This window comes from Phycodurus eques, chromosome 7, assembly GCF_024500275.1.
Source record: "Phycodurus eques isolate BA_2022a chromosome 7, UOR_Pequ_1.1, whole genome shotgun sequence".
NCBI lineage: Eukaryota > Metazoa > Chordata > Actinopteri > Syngnathiformes > Syngnathidae > Phycodurus > Phycodurus eques.
In genome coordinates, this window is record NC_084531.1 from 3,705,795 (window position 1) to 3,718,006 (window position 12,212).

Sequence of the window (12,212 nt, forward strand, 5' to 3'; positions counted from 1 at the left end):
TGGTAATCTGACACTAACCACACCCACTGATTGCAAACACGTTGCGTATTATGTAAATCAACCCCAAAATGTTGTAACTCCTTCCATTTATACTAAATTACGTCGGATGTAAATTCACTTTAAAATAGCAACATAAAAATATTGACATTGTAATATTCATTATTTAACTTTGTAAAAAAAAAAAAGAAATAATATATACAGTAGGCCTATATATTTTCCAAAAGTCATTTAACTAGGTAGCAGAATTTAAATGACACCTAAGAGAGTTTAAAAAGGCAACAACAGATAAATACAACTCTAACGCACTTAACACACCGACTGACTACTACATGTTGTGCCTCTGTTGATGTAACTGACCTCCAACATTTTCAAATTCCTTCCATACTAACATTTACTGTGAGTAATTTTTTTTTTTAATTCTTTTATTTAGCATTAATTTACATTAAGAGCAGCGAGCTACATTTGCCTGCTTGGAGCTGAAACTTTATAGTACACTGTTAGACATTTCATGGTTTTTACACCAATTTACCGGCAACAGCCAGTAAATCGTTTGAAATATTTGTACACACTGCGACATCCTCTGACACCTCGAGAGACAATGAAATTTCCCAGATAAAATTTGCCGGCTGCGCTGCAAAATTAGAATAGCAACCCCCGAGACTTCATTTCCTCCTCATCTACTTTTGTTGTTGTTTTTTTCCCCTCTTATTTTGGGGCTGATTATTGTTGATAACTTTTTCCTCATCCCCGCTGACGCCAAGATACCATCGTGGAGGCACTCGAAGATTTCATCAGCGGTTCTTTTGATCAGTTAGTCATGCAAGCTAGCGGATCCCACCATGACGACCGCAGCAACCCGCTGAAAAGACGGAAGGCTACCTCATCCACTAGCACAGAAGATCTACTACTCAGCTCACCCAAACGCCCATGTTCAAGTCCTCTCCTCCACTGACAAGAAGCTATCACTTTTCAATCTATTACACCAGGAGATTAAGGAGCTCAAAACTATCTTGGAGTTGATGCACCAACAAGTCAGAGAGCTAAAAGAAGACAACGCCAAACTTAATTTTTAGACGAGGCCCCACTCCGGGGGTCTCGTCCTGGTCCCCTGCTGGGGGCCGGGCTGCCTCGCCCCGGGCCTGTGTTCTCCTCTCCCCGGGGCGCTCTCCCATGGTCGGCACCCCTTTCTCTCTCGGGGTGTGTGGGGTCCCCGGATGACTTGGGGCTTATGGTAGGATGTCAGTGCCTCTTGCCTTAGATGTGACCGCCTTCTGTCCCCTTTTCTGGTCACTGGGTGATGGTCTTTTTTGGATGGGGTGGGGGTGGGGGGTTTGGATTAGCCGTAGGGTGGGGAGGGGCTGCCCCCCTTTTCTCTTTAGTCTTCCAGCCGGTCGAGCCGAACCCGCAGGAGTCTAGCCTCTTACTTCACACACGCTGCACATTTTTATTACTCACACTGTACATACTTTGCATTGGCCACATTCACATTTCATTCAGGGTCCCCTGGGGGACTGGCACGAAGCATATTGGGGCTGGGGCAGGTAGTGGGTGTTTGCTAGAATGTGGGGGGTTTCCCGGGATCGGTGCTGCAGGGCTGGGTAGGGCGGCCCTCTCTGTCTGTTGTTGTCCTGCTTGATGGGCCCGACCTTCAGGAGCCATGCCTCTTAATCACTCACCTAGCACACACTCACATCACTGACTGTAATTATTTTTTTCACTAGTCACATTTGGGACACACACATATTCAGGGCTTCCTGGGGGGCTGGTGTGGAGCCGGGAGCGTGTGGGTGCCGGACCGGGTTTCAGTGCTGTTTCTCGGTCCAGGTGCCCTGCCCCTCCACCCTGTCTGCCCCTCCGGATTTTAATGCATTACACACACTCATCCCCCTTTATGTAATTGCACCACACACACCCATCTCTCATACACGGGGTAGGGCCAATGATCGCCAGTCGAGGACAAAGGCAGTCATTTTGGCATTGGGTCCCTGCAGCCTCCTACAGGTGGCCGGTTGTCGTGGCACCTCGGTGGGGCCGGTGGACCGCCCTGGGTCCCTCGGTGTGGGACGTGTCCCGTCCGCCGGGCGGTGGACTCCTGGACCCCGCCCCGCCCATCAATTGATTGGGTTGGGTCCTCAGCCTCTGCGGTGCAGGCACAGCAATTATTAGACACTTCTGTCAGGCATTGTGCTTGCGAAACGGTGTCAATTCACTTGCATGTGTCCGCAGGCACACATCCCTGGGATCTTTTCGCTGGCTGTGGGCCCACTCACACTCTGGTCCTATAGATAACATAATTTACATAGCCACTCCCACCACACTTCAGTTGTACAGCCAGGTTCACGACTCTTGTCCTGTATGCTTCGTCTCATGTCTTTGTCCTGTCTTATCTTGTTCTGTCCTTCCCTCACAAGGTGTAGCACTACTGCCCCATACAACACTCATATCTAATGTGTCATAGTTGTTGATTTATAATGATTTACTTTCCTCATCTTGTTTACAGTTAGTGCTTCATCTTTTGTTGTCTTATTTTCTCACTCCCCTCTAGAAACCTTGTTCTGTTCGACTCTGATTCTTAATAAATATCCATTATAATGCTAAGAAACCACAGCGGCAGCTTAAAAACTCCACTATGACACAATAAAACTGTATAATAAAACATAAACCAACTGTATAATAAAAAATAAAACAATAGATCCTCGATTCTGCTTGACCTAACAGCTGAACAGGACACCAAAAAAAAGAAAAAGAAAAGTAACCCGAGTTCTCAGAACTGTGAGGCAGATGTACTAACCAGTCATTCACCGTGCCGCATATATACATGTTAAATACTCATTTCAGCCGCTGTAGATATATATAGAGGATATGAATCAGGCAGTGACGGACATTGTTTGCTGATATTGTGTCATGCCTCCTGCCAGGCATCATCGGGCTTGGGAGTTCCAAGTTCTTTTTCCCACTCCTTTTTGACTGAAGCAGTAGAGGGGGTACAAGCCCACTGGAGTGAGCTATATAAAAATTTGATACTTTGTTGGGGCCCTAAGTACTCACTTAGGCATCTGTCCAAAGTATCTGGCTTGGTCCTCTCAAATTGTGGCAAGAGAGCGCAAATGTAATTTCGCAGTTGAAGATAACTAACAAAAGACTGTTTGGTAGTCCATATTTATCTTCTAGCTGTTTAAATGACATAAAAGTGTCCTTAGAGTACAAATCTTTCAATTTACAAATTCCTAATTCGCTCCACAAGTTGATAGCACCATTAACATAAGACAGGAGAAAGTAGGGGTTGGATGAAATAGATACACAGAAGGGCTGCACGATTATGGCTAAAATCATCATCATGATTATTTTGTTCAATATTGTAATCCCGATTATTAACCATGATTATACATTCAGTGCAAAATAAATCTTAAATAAGAATAAATGATAGATAATAATAAAAATAAATGTACCCCCAAAAAATTATACTTTACCAAGGGCTAACTGAATAAATATGCAATTACAAAGTGCAATCACGAATTGCAACTTAATGGAAGCAAATACAGTTAATGCATAAAACGCAATAACATTAGGCTGTAAGCCCTGACTTTTCATTTGAAAATCCTTTTCAATATCGTGAATTTTCAAGGACGTGTACGTCTCTGTTGTTCTGCTTGACCATTGGTCAGTCGTGCACGATCACAAATTGCAAAGAACTCGACAGTTATGATTTCCCTCTCTTTTTACTCACGGTGTTTTTTTCATTGCGGTCAGGCCAGCCGAAAAGTTGAAGTCAAGGCAACCCCTATAACGATTGGTAATATTGTCTTACCGTGACACGCAGCCTCTTTGAACATGCTGAGAGGGCCAACTTTGAAATAAAAGCTTCATATATTACTACATTGGACATCAATGCCATTTTAGGCTTTTATTTTGAAGTTGGCGTGGGTGAGAGTAATACTGCATCAATACAATACGGGAGGCCTTTCTCCCGATCCATATGCAGTCCAAAAGGGAGGAACGTGGTTTCATCCAGCAAGAGAGAAATTGTACTTACGTTTGTAGCCCAATAGTGCATTCAGTCAGGTAGTGCCAAGCCTACGAGAGATCTGTGCTTACAGAGGTGATCTTTTATTATTCTATGAAATGTATAGTTCCATATAAATGACAAAATATTGGCATTCAATTTAAAAAAAAAAAAAGGATTTGGGCAGAAAGTACAGTATTTTAGACTAGTTACCAATATTGTAGAAGGAAAACTATCCCTATCGAGTTCGAGTATCGAGTGTCCTCCAAATCTGAATGTTGCATTTAAGCTTCTCCATAAGAAGAAGGAATTTTTTATTCAACAAGGAGACATATTTTCTTGTGAAAACAATTCCCAGGTATGTGATCTTTTCGGAAGTCACTTTAAACGGGAGGGATTTAATTTAGTTACTCCTGATTTTCTAATTTAATAGGTAATAATTCACTTTTACCCCAGTTAATCCTATATACATCGATCCTTTTTCTGAACCACGGGCGTGCTGGAGCCTATCCCAGCTATCTTTGGGCGAGAGGCGGGGTACACCCTGAACTTGTCGGCAGCCAATCGCAGGGCACATATAAACAAACAACCATTCACTCGCACATTTACACCTATGAACAATTTTGAGTCTTCAATTAACCTACCATGCATGTTTTTGGGATGTGGGAGTAAACTGGAATACCCGGGGAAACCCCATAGAGGCACAGGGAGAACCCGCAAAAACCACACAGGCGAGGCCGGATTTGAACCCCAGTCCTCAGAACTGTGAGGCCGATGTGGTAACCAGTCGGCTACCGTGCCACCCCAGTTAATCCTATAACCTGAAAAAGTTCCAAATTTATCAATAACAGAAATAATTGCAGGGACGGAAGATTGTGGTTGTGTTGTATGTAATAAAATGTCATCAGCGTAAAGTGACATTGTATTATTTGTGTAAACTGTGTCGTAACAATGTACAGTGTATTGGGGTGATTGCGGATTGTCTATGCTAAAGGTTCCAGAGAAAGAGAGAACAATAATGGATTGAAAACACATTCCTGTCTAGTTCCTCTGCTAAACTTAAACTGGGTGGACAGTGTTTGGTTTGTAAGTATTCTGAGAGTAGGATTTCTGTACAATAGTTTTATCCACAAAATAAAAATTGAAATTTCTCTAAAACAGCAAAAGTTGTATGGCCATTCAACTTGGTCAAATGCCTTATCAGCGTTTGAACTAAGTATGACTAAATACTTTTGTATCTTGGAGGAGTAGATGACATTGAATAAATGCCTAAGATTATGAGAAGAACTTCTACCCGGTACAAAGCCAGTCTTATCTGGATGCACAAGTTTAGTCATCACTGTTCTGTCGCTTTGCCAGAATTTTTGCAAGTATTTCTTGCTATGAGTTTAACAGGGTAATAGATCTGGAAGACGTTACTTCCTCCAAGTCTTTGCTATTTTTAGGAACTAAATTAATAACGGCTTTGTTTAGTGTTTGTGGTAGAGACTTCTCATTATAGGCATGATTGTATAATATCAATAAGTAAGAAACAGGCTTCACCTTAAAATGTTTATAAAACTCACTTTCAAACCCATCTGACCCTGGGCTTTTGCGATTATTTTTTAGTAAGCTAATACATTTAATAATTTCTTCAGTTGTTATTTTAGCATTAAGGGTCTGACAGGCAGGTCACAATTGTTTAAAAAGTCCTGCATGTCATTGGATCCAGCCGTAAAACAAGAAATATTTATTTGATGCAGATCCCGCCTGAGGGATCGAAGGTCACGGGCATTCAATGTTGGTTTTCGGCCTTGCCGCTTACATGCAGTGATTTCTCTAGATTCTCTGAACGTTTTGATGATATTATGGACCGTAGATGATGAAATCCCAAAATTCCTTGCAATTGTACGTAAAAGAACATTGTCCTTAAACTGTTCGACTATTTTCTCACGCACTTGTTCACAAAGAGGTGAACCTCGCCCCATCTTTGCTTGTGAATGACTGAGCAATTCAGAGAAGCTCCTTTTACACCCAATCATGGCACCCACCTGTTCCCAATTAGCCTGTTCACCAGTGGGATGTTCCAAACAGGTGTTTGATGAGCATTCCTCAACTTTCTCAGTCTTTTTTGCCACCTGTCCCAGCTTCTTTTGGAACGTGTTGCAGCCATAAAATTCTAAGTTAATGATTATTTGCTAAAAACAATAAAGTTTATCAGTTTAAACATTAAATATCTTTGTAGTGTATTCAATTAAATATAGGTTGAACATGATTTGCAAATCATTGTATTCTGTTTTTATTCATGTTAAGCACAATGTCCCAACTTCATTGGAATTGAATATATATATATATATATATATATATATATACATATATATATATTTTATTTTATTTATTTTTTTTGGTTTGGAAAATAAAGGTGATGTAACAGTCTTGGAAACATTAATATTTGTCCATACAATTTAAATATGAGAGAGCGAGAGAGAGACAGAGAGAGAGAGAGAGACGGAGAGAAATGAAGTTTCAGACCACATGCGCACAATACTCGACAAAATAAAAGACCAGGTTGGTTCAGCTGGTGTTTGCGGACGTAAGCTGAAAATGTACAAGTGAGTTGAAGGGACACATCGCATCTAGAAAAATGCTCATGCGCCGCCTCAACTCTTCTAAAGCGAAGCCATTTGATAAATTTACTACTTGCATGCCGTGGCATACCTGTTTTACCTAATATTGGGTGTGTGCGCGCATGTATTGTTTGAAAAGTAAAATGTGTCTCTGCATCCCCCCTACCTCTATATGCATTTCACTTTAAACCGCATACACTCCTTGAAGTCTCGGCGCCCTTTGCACAAGGGTCATTGCACCAGACTATTGCAATATTAGTCATTCGAACTGCTCTAAGTGCTAGAGGACTCTGCATCTTTTTGCACAATTATCAAAAAAAAAAAAAAAAAAAAATTGTACCGGCATGTTTTTTGGACATACTTGGCTGATACCTTGTTGGTAATTAGTATCATTGGTTTTATTTTAGACTCATAAAGCAAAGCACATATAGACAGATAACAATTCATGCCATTCATACTTGTGGTGTAGTACCAGGTCAACATTGTAAAGTATACCGCATGGCAGACAGTGATTAGAGCACAGGTCTCCAGGTATAGGGCTACAAGAATGTGCACTTTGAGTGCAACCACATGTTTTCAGTGCTGGTTGTCCGCCAGCTAAAACATAGAGACGCTGCACCACTCTGCCATGTTGCCATGTTGTTCTGACTGCCTAGGACAAAGGGCCTAATTCACTAATACCGTTATGTATGAATTTGAATTTATTTAAGGACAGTCCCTTGATATGATGCATCTCATTTTCAAGGGGGGTACCAAAAACAGAGAAAAGCATAACATAAATGGAGTTAAAGAACAAAAATATACATATTGCAAACAATAGAACAAAACAAACAGACAATAATAATAATAATAATAATTAATAGGCAGCACGGTGACCGACTGGTTAGCACATCTTCCTCACCGTTCTGAGGACTGGACTAGGCTCCAGCACACCCGCGACCCTCGTGAGGATTAGCGGTAAAGAAAATGGATGGCTGGAATAATAATAATAATTTGAAAAAAATGAGGGGAGATTCACCTTCCATATATCCATAGATCCATTCATCTTCTTTATCTCTTCTCCTCACTAGGGTCGTGGGCTGCTGGAGCCTATCCCAGCTATCTTCGGGCTGGAAGCGGAGTACACCCTGAACCGGTCGCCAGCCAATCGCAGGGCACATAGAAACAGAGTCTTCAATCAACCAAGCACGCATGTTTTTGGGATGTGGGAGGAAACCGGAGTGCCCGGAGAAAACCCACCCAGGCACCGGGAGAACATGCAAACTGCACAAAGGCGAGGCTCTAAAGAGTAAAAAGTTATAAATGTTCAATTCATTGTCACACATACTACTATAAAGGCAAAATTCAGAAATTGTAATGACATTATGTTAAGCGTTAACGCAGCCACCGTGCCGCTCACACTCTGCCCAGCATGTCTATTCACAATGGACAATTGTTACTGCATATACATCATGACATGGCCGTGATGTCAATGCCCCACATTCACATTATTTTCTTGTTTGTTTGTTTATCTGTGACCCAGAAATACCACAGTCTCTTTCTCGGTCTGCATTGCGCCACAGGGTCAGTAAACAACAGCGGCCAATTCTGGAACTAACAGACTTTGTCAACAGCAGTTTAGGTGACAACTGGAAACTATTTTTTGGAGACATTGTTCAGTGCCGACGGTTCGTTTTATCCTATTATATTGGGGTCCATTTTATCGAGGCCCCACTGTACTATATACAGAGTGATTGAAAAGTAACTCCCTATTTTAAAATACTCATAATTTATTCATATGTTGTAATATTTTTCTCATTTTTTGTGTGTGTATGTTCCATGATTAAAGGTGCAAGTCTATTCTACCAAACCAACGACTTTGGAAGAACTTGAAGGGCGAATACGAGAAGTTACGTCTTCCATCCCACAAGAGTTCCTTGTGAAATCAGTTAATGCGGTTCCCAGGCGGCTTGAGAAACTGGTGGCTAACGCTGGCGCCCATATCGAATTTTAAATAAAACTCCATGCAATACATTGTCTTCTCATGTTCATTTCTTGTAAGAATTATAGTTCAGAAATAGATTACAAGTACTTAGAAATAGGGAGTTACTTTTCAATCACCCTGTAGTTTTTTAAATCAATGTTTTTATTCATTGTGGTGCTGATGAGTCACACAAGAAAAATGGGAGCTCTCTTAGCTTGCAGAAAAAGTAGGCCAATTGATTAAGTTCTAATGGAGTTGATAAGTCACCAGGTAACGCTTAGCGTAGCTTCATTTAGCATACAGCTGAACTGAATGGAATGTCACTCGATCTCACACAGCCCACAGCCAAGGTTTCATGAAAACAAAGTGCAACATAAATATAACGTGAGAGTTAAAGAAGACACACATTCAACGAACCGCGGTTAACATAAACACACATTGTTCATGTTACGTTAATCTTAATCGTTCATGAACATTAAGGTCTTTATTACGGCAACAGTTTAACATTTAATGATGCAATACATGTTGGTAGCCACACGGCTTTTGCTACAAAATACAGTAGCTCTCTATGTAATGTCAACCAAAACCCCACGATGCTATGGAAACTCTAGTTAATTACTGTGTAATCACTTGAAAGTATTTTACTGTATGGCATGTGGTAAATAGCTGTATATCTAGGAACGGAAAATAAAAGAAAACAGAAGTACAACAAAGTGTCCGCAGAAAGCATGAGCAGTGGAAGCGAGTGAGCTGAGATTTGTCCTTTGCAAAATATAACAATATGTGGGGGAAATAAATAGAAATGTATTCCATATTGAAAAACTAGATTGTAACCAATGACCACTGCCTTTAGCATGCACAAATTAATAAAATATGATGCAAATTAATAATGGTAAAGACTGCAGGATATTTTGTGCAGGACTGCAACAGAGTCATTTCGTAAGTGGTTGATAAACTATCCTTGTTGAAAGAAAAAGAAGGAAAGACTAATCTGTCCTAAGGAAGCCAAGGAAAAGGCAGCCATGTCATTTTAGTTCGGTCAGAATGACATGACAATGGCTTGAAGAATTTTAGTTAACCTGTTCTTAGAAAGAAATAATAAATTATGTCATTGTGTACAATGAACTATAATTACTATACTCAATAAATAAGAACACTGTGTTGGTAACAACAGTTATGAAACAATAATGCACAACGCAAATCATATCAGGGATTTTTATTGACGTTCTGGTTATTTCCCAGTGTTGAACCTCCCCCTGCAATCTTTCAGGAAACCAGTATGTTGATTCTCAGCATTTATGTTCTTAACATTTTTTGGTGAATGGCAATCTAACAGGTTCAACCTCTCTTGGCAGAGAAGTTTTATAATGATGGGTGTGTTACACAGATGATGAAGGCTCATCATCTGGGAGGACTGAGGGATTACTGTGATTTGCAGATTTGTGTACGTATGGGTGCATTTGCATTTATACAGTATGTGGGGATGGGAGGGTTGGATTGTTGTACATTTCCTGCTATTTTAATAGTTTTGATCTCTGTGAGGCACTTTATAAATAAATACAATACAATGATTTGCAAATATTTTTCAACATATATTCTCTTGAATATATTTACAAAGACATCTAATATTCAAACTGATACATTTCATTGGGTTTTTTACAAATGTTCACTCATAATTGAGTCCCTCATGTGATAAGGTTTAATGGCAGCAGAGGAAGTGCTAACAGATGTTATGTTGTTGTTGTTATGTTACTTGATGTCTTGAACACCTTCTACAGCAGAAATGAAAAGGACACTTTTTTGGGACTTACAGTCTCTCAGGACTTGAATTGGGAGGCCAACATCAACTCCATCCTCAAAAAGGCCCAGCAGAGGATGTACTTCCTGCGGATTCTGAGGAAGCATGGCCTGCCACAGGAGCTGTTGAGGCAGTTCTACACAGCGGTCATCGAATCGGTCCTGTGTTCATCCATCACAGTCTCGTTTGGTGCTGCCACAAAAAAACGATAAACTCAGACTGCAACAGACAATCAAAACTGCTGATAAAATTGTCGGTACCCCCCTACCCACCATGAGAACTGGCACACTGCTAGAACTAAGACAAGAGCATGCAAAATCCTCTTACACCCTCCACATTCTGGTCACCAGCTCTTCTAGCTCCTTCCCTCAGGTAGGCGCTATTGAACAATGCAAACTAAAACTAGCAGACATTCCAACAGCTTCTTCCCTCTTGCCATTAACTTTTTAAACAGTGAATTTAAAATTGCATTGTAACATGCTGCCAATTTAGTCTTGAGATTCTTGTCACATCTCTGTCGGGCCAATTGTATCCATTATTCGTGGACTCACTGTCTTGCCTCTCTTCACTTTTTGCATATCTGTTGTTGACCAATATTGCCCACTCATGTACTGGAGAACTATCTAGACCATTTGCACAATTGACATTATTCCAGATTATCGCACTACTAGTCACTTTAAACTTCTTAAATTTCTTGTCTCTGCACCATTTGGACAATGGTCACTGTACCAGATTATTGCCCTATTAGTCTTTTCAAATTGCTCTAAATTGCAAGAGGACTCTGCATCATTTGCACAATTGTCTCCCAAAAATAAATATCAGCATGACCACATTACTGGTAGCCTTTCATTTCTCAGTGACTCGCCATACTGTGTTTTTATGTTTTTATGTTTTTATGTTTCAAGAGTATTTTCTGTCAAATGGCTGTCTGTTGTCGTACTAGTGCGGCTCCAAATACCAGAGATAAATTACATGTGTGTTTTTGACATACTTGGCAAATAAATGATAAATGATTCTGATTCTTATTCTAATATATAAACTGGCTACTTGCTCAAAAAATATGTTTAACAGAAAAAACTGCAATCAGCAATGATGAAAAAAAAACAACAAACTAGTAAATGTAAAAAACATATGTATTTTCACTACCTTTTAATTAATAATAATTGCCGTTACAATACAGAAAACCACCTGGCACTCATTTTTAATATTTCAATGGCAATGTATTGTTCATTGTTGACAAAAGAAAAAAGAAAAAAAAAACAGAAAGCAGCAATTGTGTTGTAGTTAATTTTTGTTATATTGTCCCCTTTTTACAAATTATCTCTGTGCAAAAGAATATTTGCCATGTTAGATCTAAGCATTATCATATTTTTTATGATTACAAAGGTCATTTGCCTAGACCATGTTAACAAATGTTTTTCGTTTCAGTAGATAAACTCTCTTATTTGACCATTTTAGAGTGGCTCCAATTTATACTTTGGATAATTTGGGTTAGGTTGCATCATTGCTCTGACTGACTTTCTATGATTGTGTATGATCGTGCGACACTTTGTAGCGCACAAAGGCCTCTGCAAGGTGACAGCGCAAACATTTAATAGCAACCTTTATTTTTATTCTTCAACCCCATTCTGTCTTCAACCATGTCATGCTGACAATGGCCACTAATTATCCATGATTTCTTTGGAACAAAATGCTTCTGCTGACAGCATAAGTGGTCACCTTAAAAGAGAAAAATATCAGCTCAAGCAGTGAAAGCTGAAGAGCAGAACTGGCTACATGCTCTTTTGTTTTACTGGAATGCTCTTACAGATTGTATCAAAAGCATAATTAACCTTTGGTGTC